The sequence below is a fragment of the Gorilla gorilla genome, chromosome 1, assembly GCF_029281585.2.
Source record: "Gorilla gorilla gorilla isolate KB3781 chromosome 1, NHGRI_mGorGor1-v2.1_pri, whole genome shotgun sequence".
In the NCBI taxonomy this organism is placed as follows: Eukaryota; Metazoa; Chordata; class Mammalia; order Primates; family Hominidae; genus Gorilla; species Gorilla gorilla.
In genome coordinates, this window is record NC_073224.2 from 30,613,163 (window position 1) to 30,633,960 (window position 20,798).

Consider the following 20,798-nt stretch of genomic DNA (forward strand, 5'->3'; position numbering starts at 1 on the left):
GAGTACCTCCAAAGTGCAAAAATATCTTATTCATAATTTTGTATTAGTTACATTGAAATGCTAATATTTAGGATAAACAGAATGCATTTTTAAAATCACCAGTGCCCAGCTGGCTCAGTCAGTAGAGCATGAGACTTAAAATTAAAGTTACCTGTTTATTTTTACTTTTTAAAATGAAGCTGCTGGAAAATTTAAAATTAAAAATGTAGCTTACATTGTATTTCTGTTGCACAGCCATGCTCTAAAGGAGAGTTTGGCAAACAATGGCTTGCAGGCCAAATCTAGTCAATGGTCTGTTTTGATATATCCTGAAAGCTAAAAACAGTTTTTACATTTTCTAGGAGTTGTTTTAAAAAAAACTATGTTGTAGAAACCATGTGTGACCAGTGAAGTCTGAAATATTTACTATCTCGCCCTTTACAAAAGCAGCTTGCCAACCACTGCTCACACCTCTCCTTCCAGGGTTCGGGTACTACAGTAATACCCAAGTCTTCAACACAGTGCCAGAAAACATGCACTGAGAGAGAATTCCCCTACCAATCTTCATATTCCCACCACTGTCCTAAAGGTGTTGGGAGAGAATAAGAGGAGAATCGCAGAAAGAGAAGGAAAGGAGAGTCCACACTCAATGCTTACTTTTTCCTTGTCTAACTAGAGTAGCAGCAATGCTTACACACATTTCAACCTTACAGCTTTCAGCTCTCTTCTTAAGAGAAAATGGCTTAGCATGAAGAAACTCAGACAAGGGAGAAACATATGACAACTTTAATCTAATTTTGTAGCATATTTTGGGGGGACACATTTACAGAGACCAACAGATATGGTTTGGCTGTGTCCCCACCCAAATCTCATCTTGAATTGTAGTTTTCATAATCCCCACATGTGGTGGGAGGGAGCCAGTGGGAGATAACTGAATCACAGTTTCCCCCATGCCATTCTCACGATAATAAGTTCTCAGGAGATCTGATGGTTTCATTAGGGGCTTCCCGCTTTGCTCAGCTATCATTCTTCTCCTTCCTGATGCCATGTGAAGAAGGATGTGTTTGTTTCCCTTTCCACCATGATTGGAAGTTTCCTGAAGCCCCCCAAGCCCTGTGGAAATGTGAGTCAATTAAAACTCTTTTCTTTATAAATTACTCAGTCTTCAGCAGCTCTTTATAGCAGCATGAGAACAGACTAATCCACCAACTGCCCCAGTTTGCCAGGATCAAGAGCTTTCTGTGAATGTGGAATTTTCCCCTTGCTAAGGTGCTAAATTCAGGACTGTCCTGGGCAAACCAGAATGAGTTGGTCACTTCAAATCTGACCAATTAAAAATATGGTACTATGTTATATAAAGAATGCAATACTAATCACATTTTTTAAAATAGAAATACCTTCTTTAACAAGCTACCTGTTGAATTTTTGCCTTTTCTACTTTCCTTGCCTTTTAACTACTGAAAATTAAATTTTCAGTAAGTTCTCCACTGACCATTCAGTTCTTTCATTTTATGATTTTGGATCCGATCCCTTACCATTTCTGGGCCTCACTTTTTCCTCTGTAAAAATATACTGAGTAGATAGTGCATTCTTCCCAGTTACTTCTAGTGGAGGATAAAACAATAGACTCAAAGAACTTTGAGTCAATTGAGGATTCACAATTCAAGATTGATGGTCAATACAGGATGACTAGACAACAATTGTCCATAAGATGGATTTTTTAAAGTGTTTTAAATTGTTCAATGTTGTAATTGCTTGAACTGGAGATAACATAGAACTCAACATGATCCAGCTTCTAAAGAAAAAAATATATAAATGGTACTTCAAACCTAAAAAAGTTATATATTCTGTACATATAAACCTAATGGAGATATTTTATTATCTGTTTCATTATTTGGGGGTGATTGTTTTGAAAACTGTGGATGAAATGATAGTACATATCAGTTTCACAAACAATTGAAACTTCAAGAATGGAATTCTCCATCTCCCAAATGCTATGAAAATATTCTCATTGTTTAGGAAAAGATGGTGTCATTCACTGCATATTAAACACACACTCTCTGTGTTTCATCGGGGATGCTCTATTGTGCAATAATTGGTCCCCATTGTTACATGCACAATTTGGCTGCTCACATGTAAAAGTAAAACCTCTTAAATAGCTATCTCCACTGATAGCCTTAGGCATAGACCATCCCCTGTGGCCATGTGCCTGCAGCAACCCATGACTAAGGCTTATGGAAGGGGAGGGGGAGATTAAAAGGGGGTGCACCTATAATCCTTTATTTATATTAGAAAGTCACCCCTGAAACCTCATTAGCAATGGCTGAGTGCTGTGTCAAGTCCTCAGCAAGGGCTTTGCCCAGAGTGGAGTTTGCTAAGGGAAATGTAGTGGCCGATGCCCAGGACAGAGGGAAGACACTGAAAGACAAAAAGTTCTGCTGTATCCTAGCCCTTCTCCTCTTTGCAGAAGCACCTGTCCCCTTTTTGTGCAGTACCCAGTTCCACCTATGCTAAACCCACAAGTCTCAGAGGCCATTTCCTACCTTAACTATCACTGACGCCTCTCCACCCCTGTGAGTTCATACAGTAGAGATGGTCTCTGAATATTGAAGATATTTTGAGTTCCTCCACATTATTGAAATTCTCCCTCCTAACTTCTGAACTCCTTTTATGTCAAAGTCACGCTTTGGAGATTTTGTAAATGATTAATGTTTGGATGTCTTTTTTTTAAGACATTAATTTATTAAGCCCAAAAAAGATGTGAAATATTCTAAAATCAGATTGTGGTGATGGTTATACAACTCTGAATATACTAGAAGCCATGAAATTGTATTCTTTAAAAGGGAGAGATGTATGGCATGTACATTGTATCTCAATCAAGCTGTTTTCAAAAAGCCATAGAAATCCAAATACCTTAGTTTCAAGTAATTAAGAGGCATAGTTAGCAGTTAGCTTAATTTGACCTAGTAACCCTCTGCTGTGAATAATAATAGCTAAAGTAGCTTGAGTGGGTTCTTTGGAGTAGGCAGTTCATATAGGGTCTTATTTAATGTTCATAGTAAGCTTATGAGGAAGGAAACACTGTTATTTCACAGATGTGAACTCCATACTTAAAGAGTTTAAATACCTTCGTTAAAGCTATGCAGTTACTAGGGAATGGCACTGAGATTGGAGCCAAGGCTTCCATCTCCAGAGCTCAGTTTCTGAAACACTGCACTTATCTGAATATCCAGAACTGGCTTGATTTTTGACTGCCCTTCACTATAAACAACAATCATCCTGAATGTTAGTATCATTCTGAAGAGCCAGACAAGTTCTTTCATCTAGCTATGGCTTGATTTTATACAATAGGACCTACAAAACAGTTATTTACATATAATAGATCCTCAATAATCTATAATTTAATAGGCATTTACTGAAAATAATAGTGTCTATGAGATTTTGCAACTTGAATTACATTTTAAAGCATCCAGGGATAAAACGGCTTGCTGTAGAAAGGGATCTCTTTGGCTCCTACATAAATAAAAATGGTAAATATCTTTTGTACCCATATAGCCACATTTTTAGGCTGCACTTATTTCAAGCAAGGTATTCTGACAACTGTTAGAGTTTGACAGTTTGAGACACGTTCTTTTGAAAATTTTTGGTCCCCGATGGTCTGTCTGAAATGCTGCCACTCCTGGGTCTAGCTCTGATAGGCCCGGAGGATTTTCTTCCCAATTCAGTGTAGTTCTGAGAACCACTGGTGGACCTGGCCTTCTGCAGCAAGCTTCACTCTGGCCACAAAACAATTAATCACATTGCTCTGTCATCCAGGGTACTGACATCTAAACCACTAGGGCAATCACTGCTTCCCATCAGACAAAAGCCAACTTTGTCCTGCAAAATCTTTTTAATACAGATAAGCAAAGATAGGAGCAAACCCAAAGCATGGGAGCAGGTAGGGCAGTGTTGGTCCACGCTCCTGCTCCTCTTGCATCCTGTTCAGAGGTCCAGGAGGACAGGGACCAGGCTGCAGTGCACGATACGTAACACCAGGTACATTCTGTGCCTAATGATAATTGTAATAACACAGACGAATGGTGGGCAAGTAATCCATAATGAAATATTACACCATAAATTAGAGGGTCAAGACCCAGGATTTCCTGCATTGTATGGAAAAACATGGAAAATAACGCCTTCTAGGTATCTATATGTTACTTTATTTTTAACAAGGCTTTAAAAAAGACTTCTAATTAAATGTCAAATCCCCCTTGCTGATGGAGAACAAGATAGAGCAGGCTAGTCCAGAGTTCACATCTTAGTGGATTAGTGGTGTGACCTTGGCCAGATTTCCTTACAGGACTTGGCCTGAGTTTCATCATTGTTGAAGTAGGAGTAATAATATCTACCTCATTAGGATTGATGTGAGAATTAAACAGATGATGTATAAAAAGTGCTGAGAAGCCTGGTGCAGTGGCTCACACCTGAAATCCTAGTGCTTTGGGAGGTAGAGGTAGGAGGCTCACTTGAGGCCAGGAGTTCGAGACCAGCCTGGGCAGCCTAGCGAGACTCTGTCACAAAAAAAAAAAAAAAAAAAAAAAAAAAAGTGCTGAGCCAAGTACCAACCTGGTGTCTCAGTAAAGAATAGTTGTTGTTGTTGCTGCTAGTCCTAGTGGGTACATAAGATCTCAGAAATTGAGGAATGAGACCAAGGTTACTCAATATTGCCAATGTCAAAGAAGGCCTGTTTTTTTTTTTACTAAATTTCAGACAGTTTTCTCCCCTAGACAATCTTCTCCACAAATCCAGCCCCTTCCAAATGTGTCTGGCCACAGAAGTGAGCTATAAACAGAAAAAAAAGTTACTAGGCCCTGCAATATTTAATAGGATGTTTTGGTTTAATACAAAAGTCAAAAACTTTAATAAAGTAAAAACTCTAGGGATTCCGTGAAAAAAAAAAAAATCAGGAGCTGGAGGCAGAACCATTCCAAAGGAAGTCTAAATAACTTGTCAGAGTTTTAAGGAGACTTAGGATTCCAATATTAGCCCAAGTCATATCTATGCCTCTGCCCAGTGTCCTTCCCCATTAATAAGAGTATGGATGATGTGGCAATAGAAACTATCAACAGAGTAAACAGACAACTTACAGAATGAGAGAAAATTTTTGCAGATTATACATTCAACAAAGGTCTAATATCCAGCATATGTAAGAAACTTAAACAAATTTACAAGAAGAGAAAACCAACCTAATTTAAAAAATGGACAAAGGACATGAACAGACATTTCTCAAAAGAAGACATATATGCAGCCAACAATCATAGGAAGAAAAGCTCAACTTCACTGATTAGAAAAATGCAAATCAGAGCCACAATGGGATACTATTATCTCAAGCCAGTCAGAATGGGTATTATTAAAAAGTCAAAAAATAACAGATGCTAGTGAGGCTGTGGAGAAAAGGAAATGCTTATACACTGTTGGTAAGAGTGTAAATTAGTTCAGCCATTGTGGAAGACAGTGTGGTGATTTCTCAAAGTCCTAAAGACAAAAATACTATTCGACCCAGCAATCCCATTACTTGGTATATACCCAAAGGAATATATATTGTTCTATTTATAAAGATACATTCATGTGTATGTTCATTGCAACACCATTCACCATAGCAAAGACATGGAATCAACCTAAATGCCCATCAATGGTAGACTGCATAAAGAAAACGGTGGTACATATACATCATGGAATACTATGCAGCCATAAAAAGGTCCAAGATCATGTCCTTTGCAAAAACATGGATGGAGCTGGCAGCCATTCTCCTTAGCAAACTAATGCAGGAACAGAAAACCAAATGCTGCATATTCTCACTTACAAGTGGGAGCTAAATGATTAGAACACATGGACACATAGAGGAGAACAACACACACTGGGGCCTATTGGAGGGTGGAGGTTGGGAGGAGGAAAAGGACCAGGAAAAGTAACTAATGAATACTAGACTTAATACCTGGGTGATGAAACAATTTGTACAACAAACCTCCATGACACAATTTTACCTATGTAACAAACTTGTACTTGTACCCCTGAACTTAAAAGTAAAAAAAAAAAGAAGAAAAGAAAAGAAAGAAAAGAAAAAAAAAAGAGTATAGGCGATGGAAACCAGCCAATCAGTCAGCAGCGTGACACTTCCCTCAAGCTGGTACTGACCTCATTCCTTTTTAGCTCTCCTCAGTCATGCCCAAGTTGGGAGATGACCACTAGAGAAGAATCTCTCCTCCCAGGCCAGAGGAATCACTTCCAAGCTGCTTCCTGTGGACCACAAGGCTGAGTTTGTTCTGCACAAATGGTAAAGGACTGACAAATGTCTCAGGGAGCCTGATCCTGCTCCCTGATAACAAATATTCAGTTTTCCTTTTTACCCCTGATCTGAGATTCCTCTCTAATACCAAGATAAGGTAGATATTTATCCCTTCCCTCCTTTGTTTAAGAGAAGACTATTTGCACTACTCCAAATGTTTCATATTTTTTCTTATTTCACTGTATTAGTCTGTTTTTATGCTGCTGATGAAAGACATAGTGGAAACTGGGCAATTTATAAAACAAAGAGGTTTATGGACTTACAGTTCCACATGGCAGGGGAGGTTTCACAATTATGGTGGAGGGCAAGGAGGAGCAAGTCACATCTTACGTGGATGGCAGCAAAGAAAGAGCTTGCACAGAGAAACTCTCATTTTCAAAACCATCAGATCACATGAGACCCACTCACCATCAGAAGAACAGCACAGGAAAGACCCAAACCCATGATTCAATCATCTCCTACTGAGTCCCTCTCACATGGGAACCATGGGAGCCACAAGATGAGATTTGGGTGGGGACACAGCCAAGTCACATTATTCCACCCCAGCCCCTCCCAAATCTCATATTTTCACATTTCAAAACCAATCATGCCATCCCAATGGTCCCCCAAAGTCTCAACTCACTTAGGCATTAACTCAAAAGTCCACAGTCCAAAGTCTTATCTGAGACAAAGCAAGTCCCTTCCACCAAGAGCCTGTAAAATCAAAAGCAAATTAGTTACTTCCTAGATACAATAGGGGTACAGGCATTGGGTAAATACAGCCATTCCAAATGGGAGAAATTAGCCAAAACGAAGGAGCAACAGGCCCCATGCAAGTCCGAAATCCAGTGGGGCAGTCAAATCTTAAAGCTCCAAAATGATCTCCTTTGACTCCCTGTCTCACATCCAGGTCATGCTGATGCAAAAGGGGGGTTCTCATAGTCTTGGGCAGCTCTGCCCCTATGGCTTTGCAGGGTACAGCCTCCCTCCAGGCTGCTTTCACAGGCTGGCATTGAGTGTCTCTGGCTTTTCCAGGTGCAAGGTACAAGCTGTTGGTGTATCCACTATTCTGAGGCCTGGAGGATGGTGGCCCTCTTCTCACTGCTCCATTAGGCAGTGCCCCAGAAGAGACTCTGTGTGGGGCCTCCAATCCTACATTTCCTTTGTCATTGCCCTAGCAGAGGTTCTCCGTGAGGGCCCTGCCCCTGCAGCAAACTTCTGCCTGGGCATCCAGGCGTTTCCATACCTCCTATGAAATCTAGGTGGAGGTTCTCAAACCTCAATTATTGACTTTTGTGCACCCACAATCTCAACACCATTAGCTCCTTACAGTTAAACTGTGACTCTATCTTGAATTCCATGATCACTCTATCCCAGGATAGATGGATTGTGAAATGACAGTGATATGGTTTGGCTCTGTGTCCCCACCCAAATCTCATCTCAAATTGTAATCCCCATGGAACCTGCCAAGGTTTGGGGTTTCCACCCTTTGAAGCAACAGCCCAAGCTGTACCTTGGTCCCTTTTAGCCAGGGCTGGAGCAGCTGGAACACAGGGTACCAAGTCCCTACGCTGCATAGAGCAGGGGGTTCCCTAGGCTCAGGCCAGGAAGCCATCTTTTCTTTCCAGGACTCTGGACCTGTGATGGGAGGGGCTTCCATGAAGACCTCTGACCTGCACTGGAGACATTGTCCCCATTGTCCTGGGGATTAACATTCAGTTCCTTGTTACTTATGCAAATTTCTGCAGCTGGCTTAAGTTTCTCCCCAGAAAATGGGATTTTCTTTTCTATCACATTGTCAGGCAGCAAATTTTCTGAACTTTTATCCTCCATTTCCCTTTTAAAACTGAATGCCTTTAACAGCAAGTAAGTCACCTGTTGAATGCTTTGCTGCTTAGAAATGTCTTCTGCCAAATATCCTAAATCATCTCTCTCAAGTTCAAAGTTCCACAAATTTCTAGGGCAGGGACAAAATGTTGCCAGTCTCTTTGCTAAAACAGAAAAAGAGTCACGTTTGCTCCAGTTCCCATTGAGTTCCTCATTTCCATCTGAGACCACCTCAGCCTGGACCTTATTGTTGATATCACCATCAGCATTTTTGTCAAAACCATTCAACAAGTCTCCAGGAAGTTCCAAACTTTCCCACATTTTCCTGTCTTCCTCTGAGCCCTCCAAACTGTTCGAACCTCTGTGTGTTACCCAGTTCCAAAGTCTCTTCCACATTTTCAGGTATATTTTCAGCAACACCCCACTCCTGGTACCAATTTACTGTATTAGTGCGTTTTCATGCTGCTGATAAATATGTACCCGAGACTGGGCAATTTACAAAACAAAGAGGTTTATTAGACTTACAGTTCCACATGTAAGTGTGGAGGCCTCACAATCATGGCATAAGGCAAGGAGGAGCAAGTCACATCTTATGTGGATGGCAGCAGGCAAAGAAAGAGCTTGTGCAGAGAAACTCCCATTTTCAAAACCATCAGCTCTCGTGAGACCCACTCACTATCACAAGAACAGCATGGGAAAGACCTGCCCCCATGATTCAATCATCTCCCACTAGCTCCTTCCCATAATATGTGGGAACCATGGGAGCCACAAGATAAGATTTGGGTGAGCACGCAGGGCCAAACCACTTCATTCACTAAATCCATTATAAGTTTCCTTTAAAGCACTTAAATTAAGGCTTTACCCTACCAATTACTTGTATTTGTTTTTACAACCTTTTGATATGTTTTCAAATTGTTTGTATCTCATTATGTTCTGTTCATCCTCCTACAATTTGAAGACTGGCTTTTGTTTTTTCCACCCCATCCCAGTGCCTCCCAAATTGTAGTATTCTATACACAGTCACAAAGTAATCAACATAACTGCATCCACTCTGTCTTAAGGTTTGTAGGTTAGGCTCCATGGAAACACATGGAAATAAAGATAAACACCCCTCTCCTACACGCACATGAACACACACCACACACAAGAGCAGGGTGAGAATGATACAGAGAGTGTGTGTAAGGTGAGGAATGGCAACAATGGCTAAATTATTTTAACGCAGTGATATCTCACACAACATCCCTAATTGCCCTCATGTTCTTAAATCTTCTGGTTCATAAAAACTATGTTGCTATACATTTTTTTAAATTTCAGGCTGGTGATTGCAAAATGGGTTATTTAGACGGTAAGAAAATAAGTATTTGGACTGGTCATGGAAGAAAAGAGTCACTAGGCTGGTGAGTTCAAATTCTGTCTGTTCTGTGGCTTTGCTGAGAAAGTTAAGGAAGTCATTGCCTTGTCTCCCTGTCTACAGTACAATGAAGAAGGCAATTAAGAGGATGCCTTGAACCCAGCCTCCACAGAGAGAAAAATATCCCCCTTTTTTTCTACATCACCTGCCCTTAGACTAGAATTTCATAGTTCTCTTCAAACTATTCATTTTGTTACTTCAGGATATAGTAAGTAAAGCTATTGCTTTAGTTAAGCTTTTTCAGCAATAAGTTAGCAATCAAAAACTTTTTTTATGCTGATGACTGTTTTAGCTTTGAAATATTTCAAGATTTTTCTATTAAAATTTTTTTTCCTATCCTGTGAAATATCTTCACATTGCTAGTACACCTTTACACTTCCAAAAATCCTATGAGCTTATTTGTTTTGATTATGAGAAAACTGAATTAGGGAGGTTCAGTAATTTGCCCAATAACACACTATTAGCAAAAATTTGGGTTGAGACTCAAACCAAACCAATTTGTCTCCAAATCCTACTCTTTGTACTTATGCTAGCTACACAGTGGACCTCAGTAGATACTATTTGGCCTACTACTCCACTCAACACAGATGGAGGGCCAGAAATTTCCTGGACCTAAAGGAAATACATACCAGATCAATTACATCAACACAGGGAATTCTGAGTTTGATTTGCAGTTTCTGGCAATATATCTCATTGCCCTATAGTATATTCAGTTACTCCTTTTTTACATTGGGAACCCTCAACAGCTCAGATAATCTTTTACATTTAGTTCAGTTCCTTTCCTGCTCCCCAATCTTAGTTTAAAATTCTCCACAGAGTGGGTGTAGAGAATTTTAAACTAAGCATGAAAAAATATTCTCATCTTTTTCATAAAAAAACACGAAATCACAGAGACCCAGGGATCTCTAGCTAAGAGGCCCCATAGTCAGAAACACTGTAAAAAGATCATAGCTGACACCACAGTTGGTGAAAATAACAGCCTGCAAGCTGTGCCAAAAGCCCTTTTTCCTCATCTAATCCCCCATCATTCTTCTGATACAAGACAGCAAATGCATTAAATCCTTTAAACATTCATAGCAAGTTGGTATAAAGGTAGTACATTTTAAGAGTTGAAAGAATGTCTATAAACACACTCACACACATATGTATACATCCATCCACAAATAATACTACATAGTTTTTTAAAAAAATAGGTTCAGTAGAGACTTAAAATAGTCATTTAATCTAATTGATGCCATGTATGACAGTAAAGAAGCTAGCTATGTCCAAGTTAGATTTAAGGAGTACATTTTCCACCTTTTGCTTCTCTGGAAAAATCAGTCACCACAACAAGCCCAGTATATATAGTTTTTGTTTATTGTTTCCTCCCTGGAACATTAAAGTGGTCTTGGATATCAGAGAGTAAACAGGCATCTGACTGTCACCCTACCAGCTGGCAGATTCAAGTGTCACAGCTAAAGCCCACACCTGCTTAGTTTCCTACAGAATCGTCACTTTAATTAGAATTAGATATTGGTCTGTGAGTATGTGTTCTAATTTTATTTTTTATTTTAAATCTTGCTTTGGCATGCAATATCTTTTTAGATTCTTTGAAGGGAATAAGTATGCTTATCCCAAGAAACCAGTAGGGTTATATTCAAAGCAATGCACCCAGTAGGTTCACATCATTCTGGCATGTATCATCTGAAACCCATGAGTACCATGTGAGGGCTCTGTCATTTGGCTGTGCTGCTGTCATCTTTTGATGGTCCCTGATAGCATTCCATTTCAGTTTGAAAGAACCCATCACTCTAATAGGTGGGCTTGCTCTAACCATGGATACGTATTTCTGCTTTGATAAAATGTAGAATTATTTATATTATGGATAGCTCTATTTGTTTTTCTTGAATCACTCAGCTATACAGTATGCTGAATGACATATAAATATAGAAATTATGGAAATAGAGAAGCATTTTATCCAATGCAGATCCTGAGTTGCTAAAAATGAGTCACTAAAATTTCCCACTAGGGTGGCATTTCAAATCTAACCTTGTCCCAAATAACAACTGACCACCAATTTCTTTGATTCCCAAGAATGGAGAGCACTGCAGTGTGACTCAGGCACAGAGTGTTGGCTGTTTCAGCTTGAAGCACTCACCTAGGAGGAAAGTAAAGGAAAAAATGCACACACACATACACACACACACACACACACACACACACTGCATGTGCTCTGACATCCTGCAGCAGTAAGAGAACACACAGAGGAATTCCACTACCTGTCCCTAGCTCCCCACACTCCCCCCTGCCCTTGCCCCACAGGCCCATTCTAAACGTGCCAACAGTATCAGTATAAGTGTTTGTAAACAAGGAACTTTGAAGATGTTTCTAATTCTAATTATAAACAGTCTGAGCTAAAATTAGAAACCCGATCTGTTCACTTTAAAAAAAAAAAAATTAAAAAGCTCTCCAAAAGGGTCTATTTAAATAAAGCAGCCAGTAAGCTCTGATTTGGCAAGGAGTGGTGAACTCTGGTGACACAGCCAGGGAACTGCTAATTGTCAGCATTTCCACTGTGCCATGAGGTATGCTTCCTAGTTCCTAGTGAAGAAAGCCATGATTCTCATCCATTGTCATAGTATGATACTGTCTTCTCTGGGACAGGACATTAATGACACCTCTTTACTCGGTGGCCTGATATCTTCCTTTATAACCTCAAAAACATGTTAAAATGCATTCTCATAAAATCCTATTTTTCCTTTTGCTTCCAGCTCCAGTGCAAATTTAACGCCAAACATTAAGCATTACTTAGCATTCACAAACACACACACAAAGACTTAATAATAACCTCTGTATAGATGCTCAAGTCTTGACATCCATCAAGAAACTCAGCAAAGAAGACAAACTTCATACATCTGTAGGGCTATCACACCACATTCCAATCCTAGACCCAGCAAAGTAAGCTGCCCTCACCAACTGCAGCTAAATTGGGCCTCAAAGATGCTTTCCATAAATGGAAAGAAGGAAGCTGGGTTCAGTTACAAAGAGGAAGCTTTTCTCTCCCATTTACACAAACAATATAAAATTGCCAGACTCAACCTGAAAAGTTTGTGTCATTTTCAAAGCCTATCAATAATAAATGAATAGTGCACAACTTATCTCTAATTAACCAAAATTCTCAGTTATATTTCCTAAAATGAAACACGTCCTTGTTGGCCCTTTTTGGTCTTACAATACCATTCCTTAGTACTTTCATTAAAGAGCCATCATCTTAACCAGAATTTTAAATTTAGCTACTTTTGTACTTATTTTCATTACTCTTACATTGAGCCAACTTCTCAGGATAAGAGGCAAAGAATAATGGGGATTTTTTTGCACCCCCATCCTGGCTCTTAAAAACATATATAAACAACAATTTGAGTCATATTACTAAAAAAAAGTGTTAATGTTCTTTATATAGATTGTGCCCATACAGGAACAAGTCAAAAACTAAGAACTCAAAATAGAGAGCTAAATGTCAGTTATCTGGGATTACAGAAAATATAGATAATGGTCCCTCCTTAATACTAACTCACTACATATTAGCAACAGCTTCAGTCTCATCCCTTCCCTAATACCACTACCCAGAGCTCTGAAGAAAAGAAAAAAAAACTGCCAGATTTTAACTTTACCTTTCTCCAATTTTTAGAAAAGATACCGATAGGAATAATATAGCCAAAGGCAAATAAAAATAGAAAAAAAAAGTGTGGATCATTTTACTATTGTACCCTCAATCTCAAGACCCAGTCAATTATTGAATAAGGCAATAATTGGCTTTCAAGTTTACTGAAGTAGGTAGCAGACTTGGAAATGCAGAAGCTCAAGGCACGTCTTCTTCCTCCATAGGATGTGTAATAGATCATTCTGACATTCTGTCCACTGACCACCCTCCCTTTTGGCTACATGGAAGTCCTTGCCCAGATTGGCCTCTGTGACTAGCCACTGCACATTAGCCTCCCTAATACCTTGGGCTCTCCTGCCTCCCTAATTCTCTCAACCATGGGGACCCTCCTGCCATCTGTACACACTCACTGTGTTCATTAACTACAGGGCTGTACTAAGAAGATTCATGTAATGACAATTGTATCCCATTGCAAGTTTCTTCTATATTAAATTAAATTAATGTGACTCATTCCTGGAAATCTTTAATTCATCTCTTGTTGGTTCCTAACGTAATTCACATACTAACTATTCCAAACCTAATCTGTACACCTTCACTCCCTATGCTGACCTCCAACTCAGCTTACCAGTGAGACTAAAGGGCAATTGCAGCTCCAGATAACTTAGAAAGAGGGACACAATCGTTGACTATAAATGACACATAAAGTCTGAGTCCATTTTCATATTTTCTGACTGGCACTTTTTAAGAAAAAAACCAGCTCTGCAGGAAAATGGACTTCCTGCCGAAAGCCTCAGCAAAAACAGCCACCAGAATAATTCACTGGTACTGGGTTATTAAAATCCCTGACAGGTATTACTTAAGATGTTAGAAAATTATTCAGGCACACGTGTACACATATATCTACCTTCTATGCTTGTGCACTCACACACAGACACACACAAACACACTCACATTTTTAGTAAGTACTCATTAAGCTATCTGAGATATTAAAACTAATCACGGCAGTTTTCCTTTAATGTTATCCTCAGCATAAAGAGAAATGAGCCCATTGTCATTTATTTTAAAATCATTCTTTATAAAAAATAGCTAATCTCCAGAAGCACACCTGGTTTATTGAAGTGAATACAAAGATGCAGCATATAGCCTTAATGTGCTCAGCTGTGGAAATATATTTTTTTAAATGAGCATTTGTTAGGGCTTTATTTGCAAATGCAAAACTATCCAAGGCACTCTTTGTGCATGTAGAGATTTGTCATTTCAAAAACCACATTAATATAGGAGGATTCTCATCAACCCCTAAAAGCAGCCAAAAAAAATTAACCCTTGCGGGATTGTAACGACAAAAACCCCATAAGACCAGGTCAAAGGAAGTTCAGGAACCAGGAAACCATTGACACAACCCAGAAGTGAATCCAAGAGAAACTTCTAACATAACAGTCTCCCCACAAAATCTCCAGACTCATCTATTCAAAGTGAAAGGATCTGCAGAGTTGACTCGGGTATTAAAAGCGGGAGAAAAGGGGGGACCTGCTAGAGTAAACCCATTAACTACCCTTGGGACCTCCCAAAGGAAAATGATGAGAAGTCTTGAGCTTTCCCTGATCTCCTGAGATGGCTGGTCTTTGTGAGGAGGCACGAGGTTGCCCCAGTTGCCAAGGATGGGATATTGGAAGGTTTGCACAGCAAGGCCATGTGGGATAGCACGTGTGGCTCTTGGCCATGTTAACCAGGCGTTTCCTAGATACGACGGCAGTTGTCGTTTTCTTTCCATTTGATCAGGGAATGTAATACATCTTCAAAACAATTTTCACCCAACTGGTCAGAGATGTTAAAATCCAACCCTGAAAGCCTCCCTTGGGCACTTTCCCTCAGAGGCACACTGTCCTTTGCTGCTATGTTTCTTTTGAAATATGTAATTTTCACAAAAAAATCTTTGGAGTGTTTGCTTCTTTAGGATTTTTTAAGTATTTAAAAATAAAATCAAAGTATATAGTTAGTATAGATTGAGATGCCTTTCCATTTGGGAGCAGAAGAAAATAATAGTTCTGCTAAATGACAAGAGGAACACAATAAGAGCAAGTAGGTTGGCATTTCCAGTGCTAAAAAACATAATGTCCGTGCAGCTCACTGTGACCCAAAAGAGTTAAGGCATGTCGCCAATAAAAGGAATTATGTCAGGAACCACTGAGAGCCTATGCTGCTCATTCCTTTCAAAAAATAAAAAACCTAAAATTAGTGCTAACTTTTTCTACTTATACCCCTGATGGATACTAGCATAATACCAGGAGATACTTCCTGACTTTTAATTTTATATCCCTATAGCACCTAGCACAGTACCTTATACAAAAGAGATGATCAAGAAATAGGTGTTGGATTGACCAAATGAATCCACCTGCTAGCACTAGATCAAGAAAGACATGTTAGCCAAGGACACCTAAATTAGTTTACTCTTTAGCTTAAAACCCTTTGATGGCTTTCCATTACCCACCTTCAGATAACATTCAAGAATCTTCTAATTATTTAGCTCCTACCTACATTTATAGCTTCATCTCTCATCAAGAATTTTGCAAGTATTTGGGGCATAAAGTAATAATAAAGTTGATTTTTGAGAGGAAAATCTTAAGAATCACACAGAATGGGATAAGAATGGAGATATGGTGGCTCATGCCTGTAATCCCAACACTTCAGGAGGCCAGTGCAGGAGGATCTCTTGAGTCCAGGAGTTCGAGACCAGCCTGGGCAACATAGTGAGACCCCATCTGCACAAATGATCAAAAATTAGCCAGGTGTGGTGGTATGCACCTGTAGTCCCAGCTACTCAGGAGGCTGAGGCAGGAGAATTGCTTATGCCAAGGAATTTTAGGCTGCAATGAGCCATAATTATGCCACAGGCACTCAGCTTGAGCAACAGTGGTGAGATCCTGTCTCATAAAAAAAGGGGGGGAATGGAAGATATGCAACATCATTGGAAAGAGACAAAATTATTCCTTAGTTGGTAAGATTTGTTGTAAGCTGATTGAATATATTAACATATGTAAGTGAAGGATGTGTTACTCAAAAAGGGAGGCAGCATGATCAGCCATGGGATATGCCATGGGAGAAGGAATACTAATCCATAGACTTACATAACATCTGGTCTTGATGGTAAGCCTGTGCCTACCATGAAGTGGTTGTATCAAACTACTTATCATTTGAATAATCTAGTTACCATCTTCTAATTTAATATCCATCTACCAGCTTTATGATTATGATGTGATTTGCTAAAGAAGTATCCAGTTTTGAGCCATAAATCTGTATATCCTACTGATTACTAAATATGTCCACTTGGATGTCTCATAGGAACCTCAAATTTGGCATGTCCAAAACTGGGCTAATCCTCCCAACCAATTCTTTTTCCAGTGTTTTGCATCTTGGTAAATGGCACTATCATCCATCCATGAAACCCAGAAACCTCGGACTCTCACATTCAATCAATTCACCTCATCTAATTAAGCACCAAATGCTGTCAATCCCACCTTCTAGATATTTTTCTAATCCATTAATTTCCCTCCATCCCCATTGTCATCACTCAAGTCCAAGCTACGAATATCTTTCTCAGGAGACCTTGTTTCTATTTTTAGTAGGGAGAATATTTTGGAAATAATAAATAGATGCATTAAATCATATTCTGTTGCACCTATCCATTTTCACAGCTAGGCCATGATGATCATTGTTCCAATGGGGGAAGCAGATGGGAATGACCATGAAGAAAGAAGACATTTTTCAGCTTTGAGTCTCAAAGCTGACTTGCTTGATCTCTGTAGCTAGACAGAAGCCTCAAAAGCCAGGCTTTGTACAAAGAGAGAAAAGGAATTCTAAATCCCATAGTTAAGTGCTCTGGCTTTTATACTAGATTGTGTGTTTGACTATAGGCCAAGGGAGAGAGAATATGCAATGGAACTAGAGAAAAGAAGTAGCCCACATTTCCAGACCACGGTATCGGGGAAGAAGAAGAAGATGGACAGAGGTAGCTGTAGCAGACCAAGAAATATGTGTAGTAACTCACTTCTCTGAAGTGCTGGATCAGGCGGGCATCTAAAGAGTCTTTCTCTCCTTCCTATTTGAGTCTGTTTTTCAGGGTCCTCCCTAACTAGAGCAGCCCAGAGTAGAGGTGAAGGGAAACACGAGTTAGCAGAGAGTAAGTATAAGGGTAGCTTCCCAGTTGTCTCTCTGGCTTCAAGGTAGTACAGCAGGATCTAGGAGGTCCTGTGTGCTCAGTGGAGGGACAAGGGCAGTCGCTGACAGTACTGGCTAGAGAGGCCACAGAGGGCTTGGGCTGGGAGGTGGAGAGTAGAGGGTATTCTATTGGATTCCAGATGGAACACAGAGTCAGAATTCAGACAGCCATGATGCAATAGTGTCAGAGAGAGCTCAGGTGCAACGAGGCAGCAGAGGGGACTGCCAGGCCCCAATCTAACTGAAATAGAACAGACACTGAGTTCAGCAGCTACAGAGTTCAACTGCAAATGGAGGCAGGGCTGCACAACCAGGCCAACAATGAGGCTGCTATTCCTGCAGAGGGCAGCAGTGAGGACCCAGAAGTCACCCAAACACTCCTATGCAGAAACCAGGCCCCCTTCCACCAATGCCACAGGCACGAGAAGCTCTTGCATTCCAACTGGGTAGATAACTCTTGACTCAGAAGTTCCCTGAAATGAGCCATTTTAAAGGAAAGGAGACTAAATGTGTCTGGAGAGACTAGGATATAATGTATTTCCCTGTTACCCACTGGAGTCAGAACTTACAAGGAAAATCAGAGTAGCCAGAGAAAACGAAGACGTCAACATTTTCTTTACATGTCTGAGCATAGTGTGAGTAAATTTTCAACTCTGCAACATACCCTGGCCCCACTCTATCTGCTCTCAACTTGTAGCCACAGTGGGTTTTGACAATGCACATTGAATTATACAGTACAGGTTGTGAAAACGCTTCCCATGTCTTCCTTTGCCCATTGGATAGTGACCAAAATCCTCAGTGTGGCTAACAAGCCCTTCATAATCAGGCACTCCTTTCCTCTCCATGACCACTTCCTGCCTTGCCTAGCTCCTCTGTCACTCCAGGGCCCTGGTCATCATGGTCTCCTCAGTTTCTCGAGCTAACATTCTCTCAACACAAAATGCTATCTCCAAAGCTCCTCCCTCACTCCAAATTCTATTCATCATTCAGGTTGGAACTCAGCTCTTTCTTTCTTAGATAAGCCTTTCCTGACCAGGATTTTCATCTCTGAAAAATTCTTGGTTATGCAAACTAATTTTCTGAGTGTAGGAGTTCTCAGAGCCTTTACTATGCTACTGTGAATCTCCAAGAAGGAGAATGAAGTCAGCACAGTCTCCTAAACCTATTTGCCTGGGGTACAATTTTCTCCATCTCATAGAATTGCTATCTGCAAGAAATCATTTGGTAATTGCTGACTTACGAGATTCACAGAACCAAGAATCATGTCTCTTTGAAGACCAAAGCATAACTAAAAGTAGTAAAGCTTCTTGGAAAAGAGAAGATATACTATTCCTATCAAGGGGAGAAACTGTTGAATTTGTTTTGAGAAGGTGCTAAGGCAGTCATATAGCAGAGAAGAGAAGAAGAAAGAATAACTTGTGTGTCCATTGGTACTGTCAAGAAGATCTAGAGGTGAGTGTAGGAACTTGCCCTGTGTAGGGCACTCATGATCTCCCCACTGGGCAAGGTCCTCCACCCAATTCCTTGGCCCATGGTTGCAGCCTGAGCTCCAAGCACCACAGGCTGCATTAGAATTGGTTCCAATCCAGGGAGACCAGCCAGTGTCACTCATGAGAAGTCAACAGCAGCTTTTCTGGCAGCCAGAAGAAAGAGGCCACAAGAAAAGAAAGTGATCCAGAATGGGGCAGAAAGTGAAGTGAAAGCAGCTGGTCTTCTCTGCTCCCATTTGGGAAGACTGGATGGAAAGGGCTTAGCTCTAAGACACAGATGCCATCATTCTGAATAAGCAAAATAAGTACATCTATGAACAAGAGCAGAAGTATGAGAACACTTCACAACAGAAGATTTATGGCATTATCCACAAGGAGCAAACGTCACTGTAAGTCAGATGTGTTTGAATCCCATTCAAGGGAATTTAATAACTGAGATGTCAAAGAACCTTATTAGAAGGCAATCTTACCTATGTGATCCTCTGACCTGGACCTCAAGGATCATCTACAGTGATGTGCCAAGATATTTGAGCTGGGGGCGGGGGGAGGGGTGAAAAAGAACTTCTGGCAACACAGCTTAATGGATTCTTTGGCCCAGAGAAGTTGCTGAAGTAGTAAAATGAGACGCAGTCCAACAAAAATTAGGTTACACATGAGAAAGATCTTGATAAAATATAGCCCTTCTCCAGAAAAACTACATTATTTTCTATTAGATGGGATAGACCACATAACCTGTGCAGCTTTATCATCTGAGGTCTTAGGTCATTTGGGGACAACTCAAGTTTGAACAAGAGGAGCCAGGCATTCTGCACGTGAGTGAAGCCTTACCTGGAGGTTATTGGTGGAGAAGCCAAGCCTCTCCTCCTGTTCATAAGAAACTACACAGAGAGGCAGGTGACTGGGGATCAACTGACAAAATGGCAATCTCCAATAGCCAATACTCTCAGAATGATGTTATGATTAACAGAGCAAAATTTCCAGGGTAGACTGAGAAAGCTCAGGCCATACACTACCCAAACCGAGATGTGGACCACATCTCCGTTCTCTTAGCCACTGCCTTTTCCTCAGTGTTTTTGTTTACAAATGGTCACAGCAGATAGACTCTCACCAAAATAAATGAATCACAAAGCTAATACTCAGTAAGTCTGGGGACAGTCATAGCCCAGCTCACTGTGTTACCTGGGCTTGAATGTCAGTACGGGCTATTAGAAGACCCTTCTAGGGCTCCAAATGATAAAAATAGTGCTGTTTTAGATGACTGCTCTGGTCAAGGAACATTGCTTTGGCCATTCAGGTTAGAAATAGCCAGGTGTGGGAAGGACTCAGTGAAAAGAACAGACTCCAAGGTGGAAAGAGGAATCTTTTTTAAGGCATGCATATAGACTGACAAAGGGAAAAATGAAATTGGGAAGAAAGGTTTTGTGAAAGACTTTTTTCCTCCTTATTTCATATCCAGGATCTAAGGCCTAGTACTGGCCAGAAGGCTGAAGTCAGCAGTTACGTGTCCTCAGGTGGTTCTGAGATAAGAGCAGAAGGAGTGGATAATGGGGGCGGGGGTGGGGGCCAGGGGAATTGTAAGACTGGGTCATTCTTGGCTTGAACCTAAGAGGGTTTCCCTTTAGGTATTATCCTGAAGAAAGCTCCAGGCAACCTTAGGCTGATTCTTCACTTGTCACTTCTAAAAGGTGAATCAGTTAACGCTTACAATGACTGACTCTGTCCTACTGTTCAGGTTCACACGCACCTTCTAATTATAAGAAACAGGCTTCTTGGGCTTCTCCAGGCAAAAACTGAGAGGAAGCCAACATTATTTTTGCTGTTACTGCAACATCCAAATAACTTTGCATCTGCTGGAGCCTCCAATTAAAAGGGCAATGATGATGAGTCAATGCACCCCACTGGCATGGGCCATCCTTTACTTACGTTTCA

The 20,798-nt window shown here is 40.4% G+C and overlaps 1 protein-coding gene and 1 long non-coding RNA gene across 3 annotated transcripts in view; both read right to left on the reverse strand.

Moving 5' to 3' along the window:
* The window catches only part of LOC134758811 (uncharacterized), a 34,732-nt gene extending 17,222 nt beyond the window's left edge, over nt 1-17,510 (reverse strand). The window contains exon 1 of the long non-coding RNA XR_010134439.1: nt 17,210-17,510. This is a non-coding gene — a long non-coding RNA (uncharacterized lncRNA). The remainder of the gene's footprint in view (nt 1-17,209) is intronic.
* ESRRG (estrogen related receptor gamma) overlaps nt 1-20,798 on the reverse strand; it is a 591,615-nt gene that overhangs the window by 532,591 nt on the left and 38,226 nt on the right. The window lies entirely within an intron of this gene.